General features: G+C 38.2%; 1 pseudogene; it reads left to right on the top strand.

Annotated features, from left to right (window-relative positions):
• On the top strand, positions 6,194–8,342 carry LOC100624020 (annotated as a pseudogene).

The raw sequence follows: 8,698 nt of genomic DNA, 5'->3' as shown, positions 1-8,698 counted from the left end.
TGGCTGTCTGGGGTATTCAAATGAAGCCATATATATATTATATATATATAATATATATACATTTTATATATATATAAAATTTCTTGGTTTATTAAAAAATGTTTCTTTTGAGTTTTAATTTATAAAGAAAATGTGGGATAAACAAAACCCCTCTTTGGGCAAGATTCAGATAATCGGTTTCCAGTTTGAAATTCTGGCCTAATCCTTGACAGCCAGTGTTGGTTTTGAGATGGAAGATGGTTTTTATTCTGGTAGATTAGGGGAAAGAATGTCAGCTATATGGTCTGGAAAACATGGTTTTTAGTTGTGGTTTTGCAGTTCATTAGCTATGAGAACCTGAGTAGTTTGCCTTATCTCTCTGAGTATTAATATTTTATCTGAAAGTAGAGATGAGATTAATGGTAACTTCTCACAAAATTTCTGCAAGGCTAAAGTGAAATACCGTGTGTCAGCATCTTCTAAGCTTGAATAATTCACAAATAACTTTCACAATTTTTGCCACATTCAAGTTAACACCTCTACTATTATTTACTTAATATTTTTCTTTTGGCTTATTAAAAAATATCTATATTGCTCTTAGTCAAAGCAATAGTTCGGTAGATCCATGAGTTCAAGTCACATATTTCTTCCCCTAATCGTATGATAAATTGAATACGAAACAATTTTAAAAGAGTTTGACTATGTACCATTTTATGCTTCCGCAATCTTTAGGGCTTTCATAAGAATAACACATTTGTTAAATAAAATGCAATAGATGGGTGTGTGTAATAGCACCAACATAACTCTACAGTAAATTTTGACCATTACTTTTAATGAGGAAAAAATAAATTTTATATTTATGAATTAGCTATTTAAACTAGTAGCTCTTGCTTCATTTATTTCATTTCAACTTGGGGTTTGCACTTCCCCTTCTACCTTTAATAAAAAGCAAGGAGTCTGTAAGATCCAATAACTTAGGATGTTTCTATCATGGCTTTCATTCAATATTGATGTGTGCATTATTTCAATTTTTAGCATCTCATTGTAGTGTTAAGTCAATGAACAGCAATATCTTTAAACAGATTTTTGTATCACATGATTTATGTGTCTACTACATTTCATTTCCTGAAGCTGACTTCACTGGTATTTATTCACCAAAACTGCACTGAGTATGTATAATGGGCATTGAAGATACGTCAGAGAAAAAAGCACAGTGTTAGTCCTTGTGAAGCTTCAGTAGAGGGAAGTGAGTAACTGAGAACAATATATTTACTCTATGAAATGGTGATAAATGCTATGAAATAAAAAGCGAGTTGGGAAGAGTGGTAATAGGGATTGGTTACTCCTTCAGAGGTGTTAATTTGGGAGTGTTAAAATTAGTATGTTACTACTTTATTAGAATTTGAATAAAGTGAGCTAATACACTGGGATGTTACTTAGGAGAAGATGTTCCAGCAAAAGAGAGGAGTGTAAAAGTCTTGGGGTGGGTGCACGTTATGTCTGTGAGAGAGGAAAGGAGCCAGAATAGTTGGTGAAGGCTGAGCAAGGAGGGACCTGAGATAATGGGATCAGATCATGCCGGGTTGTTTTTTTGTTTTTTCCTGAGTGGATGGGAAGACTTTGGGGAATCTGAGAAAAGGAATGATGTAATCTGATATGATTTTGCATCATCTATCAAGATAGTATATGGGGAAGAGAGTGCAGGAGAGAAAAGAGTGGAAAAGGGAGGGCTCAGTTCAGAGACCATTGTCATGGTCCAGTGAGAAATGATGGTGGCTTGGACTAAAGCGAAAGCTTTAGAGGTCAGATTCTGGACACATTGTAAAAGTAGAGCAGATGACATTAAGAGAGAAAATAAGAGTCAAGGATCATTCCAAGCTTTTCATGAATGAATAGATCATAAGGAATAATGAAGTTTCAATTTATTGAAAATTTCATCCTTGTTAAATCTTCATACTTCTCTATATTCAGGGCTTATTCAGTAGGGCACCCTGATAAAACTGACTTCTCCAGGTGGCAAAGGCCAGTTAAAATTCATGCCTCCTTAGGCAAACGCATACACTTTGGACAGTGGCTGACTGCTTTTGTTCCAGTGGCAAAATCACCAGTTAAAGAACTCCAAATAAGCAGGGATGGAGTCCTTGCTATGGTGCAGTGGTTAAGAATCCAACTGCAGCAGCTCAGTTTGCTGCACAGGCAATGGTTCAATCCCCAGCCCCAGTTAAAGGATCCAACATTTTCACAGCTGCAGTGTAGATTGGATTCAATCTCTGGCTTGGGAACTTCCATATGCCCTGTGTACAGCCATAAGAAAAACAAACAAACAAACAAACAAAAAGACATGGGCTAATGCTTGCTTTGACTATTGTTCTTCTCTACTTTGTCTTTAGCTGTAGTGATGCACAACTTGTGCCTGCAAGGAAAGGACATTTCCCCAAAAGGGAAATTCAACTCTGATTGGGTTATTTCTCTTTTTCCTGACACGTTTTTTATTCCCATGAATGTAATCTTTCACTACTTCCTGGCACAATTACTGGACATCACTCAGGACTCTATCATTTTTTTCCTACTTCTAAATAATATGTGCTTTCACATTTTAAATATTAGTAACAATCTTACTAATATGTTCACATCAACCCTAAGTTAGTGGTGTTATCCCCTCTTACTGTTGAGGAAAGAGGAGGTTCAGAGACTCTCACTGAATTAATCAAGATCCCAAATCTAAAAAATGGTGATGCTGATATTTGAAGTTGAGGTGGTGCTTGACTGTCTGTGCCAGCTCTTAAAGGCTTCGCTGTTCTGCTTTTGCTGTATGTATCACATTAGCAATGATCACTTTCTTCCCACTCGACTGCTTCATTAGCTTCCATTAAGATGTTATCTTAAAGAAAAAGGGATGTTTCTAGAACGGGAGAACTGCCTACACTATTCAGCCTTCCTTGAATGCCTCAGCATTTCTGTGAGTCTTATTTTTTCTTGAAATACTGATATTCAAATAATATCACTATTCTACCTAAACTATCATCTCCTTTGTGAAGCCTTCCATGACTACTTCGTCAGTATTTCTCTCTCCTACCTTTTCCTCTCATGCTACATAACCATTTCTGTGATAGTGCTAAACAGAGCCCATGTCTGATAGTGCTAGCAGTGCAGTATTATAGTATTATAATTTGTTACTAGTGTATTCTTTTTTATTAGATGTGAGCTCCTTGAGGCTGGGTCTGTCTCTTTCTAGTCTTCATAGCCAAGCACTGGTCCTTAATATATTTAATTCTTTGAGCATAAGGATATTATATGTTTTTTGTTTTTTTTCTTTTTTTTTTGGTCATTTTAGGGCTGCACCAATGGTGAATGGAAGTTCCCAGGTTAGGGGTCCAATTGGAGCTGCAGCTGCCAGCCTACACTACAGCCACAGGAACTCCAGATCCAAGTTGCATCTGCAACCTACACCACAGCTTGTGGCAATGACTGATCCTTTAACTCACTGATCGAGGCCAGGGACTGAACCCACATCCTCATGGCTCATAGTTGGATTCTTGATCTTCTGCGCCACAATGGAAACTCGCAGGATATTATATGTCTTATATCAGCTTTCCCGTGTTTCGCATAAGTCTGGATATCAAGTGGGCGCATAAGTCTGGATATCAAGTGGGCATTAATTATACCTTAAACAAACAAAAAGAAAAAAAAGAGGGTTGCTATTTTTCACATTTCCTTCTCAAAAAAAAAAAAAAAAAAAAAAAGAAGTGGATGGTCTCTGGCCTTTGCAGAATCATGAATTTCCCTTCATAAAGAAGGTTTAGATTTTTGTCAAATGAGTTTTTCTAGGATGCACATAAGGCTTGCTGAAGTTCAGCTTTCTCTTTCATGCAGCAAAGGCCAAGTCAGCAGGGAGATTCCTGCCTCCCACCCCCAGCCTACTCCAAACTTCATGCAATTTTTATTTGCCTTCCTCTGGCCAGCCATCCCAATCCTGAGCTTACATAAAAATTCAACCCTCTGGCATTTGATGAATAAAATAATTCCTTGGCCAGAATATACTTTTGGCAGGGGAACTCAAAGGACATTCAACTGTCCATGTACTCAGATTTCCTCTAGGGGGCAGGCACCATTCCATTTCTGCGCCAATCATTAATTAGGCTTATGACACTTGCGCACCCGGAGAGTCTTTGCAGTGGGAGGCGGTGAAGTAGGACAACAGGAATATCAGACTTGGAATCAGGAGTTGTTGTCTAATATTTAATACCATTTCAGTCTCTCTGAATATTTCTGCCTCTGCAAAATGGGAGTACGAATAACTTCGATAAATAACCCTTGGGTTGTTTCAAGAATCAAATGAGAGAGGGCGAGTGAGAGAGTATTCTCTAATCATGTTATTCACAGAGGAATCCTGAAATGAACTCTCTTTGTAAAATGGTCATTCGTAAAGTGAAGTGGAGAAGAAGGGCACAGGTAAGGAAACGGAGGACACGACACATGTCAAGCACTTAGCACAGTCCCCAGTTCATGGCAGATGCTCAGTGCAGCTGAAGGGGTTGCTGCTCTTACTGTTTTGGTTGTTGTAGCCTAGTTTCTCGACTTTACCCCTACCACACAGATGGTATCATTTATAAAGAGTTAATGATTAGTATCTCATGTTGGACTGCTTTGGATAAATTTCTTTTAATTCTTTTAGCACCACCTTCTTTCTTTTCCTCCTGCTCCTCTTTTTTTTCTTTTTATTTTACAACTGAGGGAATTTATACTGAGAGGTGATAAGTAACTTCCTTAAACCAGCATAGCCTATAAGTAGCAATGCTGAGTTTTGAATCCAAAGAGTCTAACTCCAGAGTACCTACACTTCTTGGCTGTGAAGTATTGGCTCTTGATGACATGTAACTCTGCCAAAAGAAAATACAATGGAGTTGTCTAGCTGAAATAATTCTACGAACTTTAGGTTAAAATCTGCATTTCCTCTGTGAGGTAGAGGTGGTATATTTTATTATCTTCATAAGTGAAAAAACAGAGGATTCGAGGCCAAAAATGATTTGACAAGGAACTGTGCTATTTCATAGAATTCTACAATTCTTGAGCTCATCTTGTTTAAATCTGTCATTTTAAAGAGGAGATTTTTGCAGGGAGAAGTCATCATTTATTCATTGTTACAACTCGAGGGCTAAAACATACTTTTAACCACATTTGTAAACTATCAAGGGACATTATTTGTAGTTACATATTGTATGATATTAACTGATGGACACACTTTTAGAATGACTAATCTAATCCATCTTAACTTCCTGATGACATGCAAATGTGGCAATTGGTTGGTTACTGGAGGAAATCCTTACTCTTACTTTCACTGTGAGCAACTTTAGATTGGTTATAGGAAGATAGTTGAGGATTTATCAAGATTCTTTATTAACACTTTGTATGAGGAGTGCAATGCAAATGCGTTCTTTTGCAAGGATACTTGAAAAAACTGATTTGTAGAGGCCAGCAGGGAAATGGATTCCCTTTGAAAACTAGAGACACTAGAGGGGGACAGAGTCCTATTGACCTTATTGGGTCTGACTTTCTTGGGAGTGCTAAGCCTTGTGATCTGACACTGGGATATCAAAATTCTTTCTGTAACTATGGTTTCTGGGATTATTTTTTTCCCCTATTGAAACAAATCAGTCATCAGTGTGTTTTCACTAAAACTTTCCTAATCTAAAATCGTATGCTTCCCTAATCTAAAATCTTATGCTTTGCCCATGATAGTTTGGAGGTATGTTATTATTTCTTCTTTATTTTCCCCTGTTCCTTAAAGAAAAAACAAAAAACAAAAAACAAAAAAACGGTAATAGTGACTCATAAAAACTCTCAGTCACTAGGCCAAAGAAAAAAGATACCAATTTTAAGCTTCTCTTGAGATGGCAGAAATTATTTTTTTGTTGTTGACTTCATGTGCTTCATCAAAGAACTTGCTGTAAAGCTTGGTGATGGCTCAGAGAGAAGCCATCTAGTACACATGAAATGTTGGATGCTGAATCTGAAAACACCATTGTATCTCTCAGTGGAAGACAAAAGAGTAGATACTTAGAATTGTGACAACTGCTGGACAAAGGATGCATAATAACACTTCTGGGGAGGACATGTACCCAGGCCATTGTGGATGACTAAGTGGAGCTGTCCACAGTACTGGACAAACCCCAAGAATCTGTGCAAAGCCATCTGGAATATTTAGGCCTTCACAATGGGGGCAATCAGACTTCCTCTAAGAAGACGGATTGCTAGTCTTGTTAACAGCGCGGAGACCTGTGATCGGTGTGTTTAATCACAGCCTGACAACAACTTCCAGTAAATAAGATTTTAAGAGAGGAAAACCATTTTAAAAATGAATCAGTGTTCTATAATGTTGGAAAAGTTTTGTGCTTTGCCTCCTCCTTAGTCTCCCAACCAAGGCATCCTTTTTTCTATCCAATGTCGGCCTTTTTTCATAGTAAAACACAAAGGATAAAGAATACTAAAATCTGTAGGGCGCAAAAATGTTTACTTCATGGACATGTGTGAGTAGGAGTCTATTATAGTGGAGGTGACTGTGGTTAGTGCTTATGCTTGGGCAAGAATAGATAGTCATGTATGCATGGTTATTTTAATTCAATGAATAAAAGTCCAATTTTAGCAGTCTCCTCTTTGGGGTTGATTTAGAAATATTCCAAGCACAGTTCTAAATTATGTTGGAGCTAAAGAACAAAAATGTACAATCCCTGATGTCAGAATATAAAATCGTATGAGGGATAACAAGTGCCACGTTTACCTAATACATATTCACTACAAGGAGGAATGAGCAAAGCCCTTCACCCAGAAGTACAGAAAGTATAAGAGAAATGTAAACCAAGGAGAGAGATCATATATTATGGTAGGAAAGCACAAGACTACCAGTTGGACCTGGTGCCAGTGCCACTCCCCCTTCCCCTCCCTCCGCTGTGGCCTGCCTGCTGCAGGGAGGGAGTACGGGGCTCAAGCTCCACCACACCATGGCCTTGCACCACATGGAGGAGCGTGGTCAGTGCCACTCACCTGACTGCGGCCAGCCTCTTTTTCAAATTTGTTTAATAGGGTGTAGAAGTACCTCGGTGGACAAATGCTAAAGGGGAGATTGCCATGGAAGAGCCACTGAATCCTGGAGACAAGATGGAAATGAGGCCAAGCTTTGCTGTATGACAAGTATCTTTCCTCACAAGGGTCACATGTGGAGTTAGGGTGGCCTCCCACAGACTTAGGAGGACTCCTGTTGAAAAGAGAAGAGTGCAGACTGCTGTGGAGATAATAATCCTGTTGACCTTTGCGAAACAGGTGCAAAGGTTCTTTCTCTTGGAGATGTTGTTCCTGTGAAGAGCCTTGCAACTTTGGTTCTTATCGATCAGAGTGAAACAGATTGGATATTTAATTGCGATCAATGCAAATGATCCTGAAGCCTCAAAGTCTCATGATAGCAATGGCATTAGAAGTTATATTTAATGGGTTTAGATTTTAAAAGTTACCAGATGGAAAATCAGAAAACCAGATTGATTTTAATGGAGAATTCAAAAATAAGGCTTTTGATCTTAAAGTTCTTAAATCTATTCATGAATGTCAGAAGGCATTTCTCATGGAGACGTGTGAAGGAGGGGCTAAATAAATTGCACAAACGTGTAGATAGTGTTTTGCTCTGGTTACAGGACAAGGTGCATAGTACGTGTATACCCGCAAAGAATTACTATAACTTTATTAACCTGCAGGCATTTGAATTTGTGACCCTTGGATTAGGTAGTAGTAAGTGTCTCAAATTTATTTCTTTGGGAGGCAGAATTGATAACTGAATGATCAACAAAAATGTACAATCCCTGATGTCAGAATATAAAATCGTATGAGGGATAACAACTATTTTCCACATATGGAAAATAGTGAGGGGACATTAAGAAAGCAAATGGTTACAGAAAGGAGATTATAAGAACCCTTTCTTTAGAGTACCTCTTTTATTACATAGAAAGCTGAAGCTCAGGGATGTAATTAGAGGTACATAATCGGCCCTTGGTCGAAAGAATCTCCACCTGTTGTCTTCTGTGTACCCTGATAGAAACCGAGTTCAAAGACCAGTGATTTCTAATTTTAAATGTTTCTCACCAGTAACGATGACAGGATGAGCTACAGGGACATCTCAGATTCAGGGACAGAATGGATATTCATGGTTTTGATGACAGTGATAACATGTACCAAGCAATCCACTGAAAAATAGGATGTGAATCAGTGAAAGATGACACCAATTAAAAGGTATTAACAATTTCACTGTTTTGTATTTGTTCAGCTGAGTGGGGCAGTAGGCCATTTATTTCAATAATTTATTCTGGGAGTTCCCATTATGGCACTGTGGTAACAAACACGACTAGTATCCATGAGGATGAGGGTTTGATCCCTGGCCTTGCTCAGTGGGTTAAGGATCAGTGTTGCCATAAGCTGTGGTGTAGTCACACATTCTGCTCAGATCCCACAATGCTGTTGCTGTGGCATGGACCAGGAGCTGTAGCTCCGATTTGACCCCTAGCTTGGGAAACTTCCATATGTTGTGAATGCAGCCCTAAAACGCAAATAAAAATAAAAAAAAAAAAGGAAAAAGAACAAAGGAAAAAACATTTTTTTTGATTATGTCTCATGTTGAAATATTTTGCACAGAAGTGTATTTTTATTATTTTGTACTAACTGAGGGAGAAAATTGTCT

Source organism: Sus scrofa, chromosome 16 (assembly GCF_000003025.6).
Source record: "Sus scrofa isolate TJ Tabasco breed Duroc chromosome 16, Sscrofa11.1, whole genome shotgun sequence".
In the NCBI taxonomy this organism is placed as follows: domain Eukaryota; kingdom Metazoa; phylum Chordata; class Mammalia; order Artiodactyla; family Suidae; genus Sus; species Sus scrofa.
Note: the sequence above shows the minus strand (reverse complement) of the source record. Positions and strands in the feature narration are given on the sequence as shown.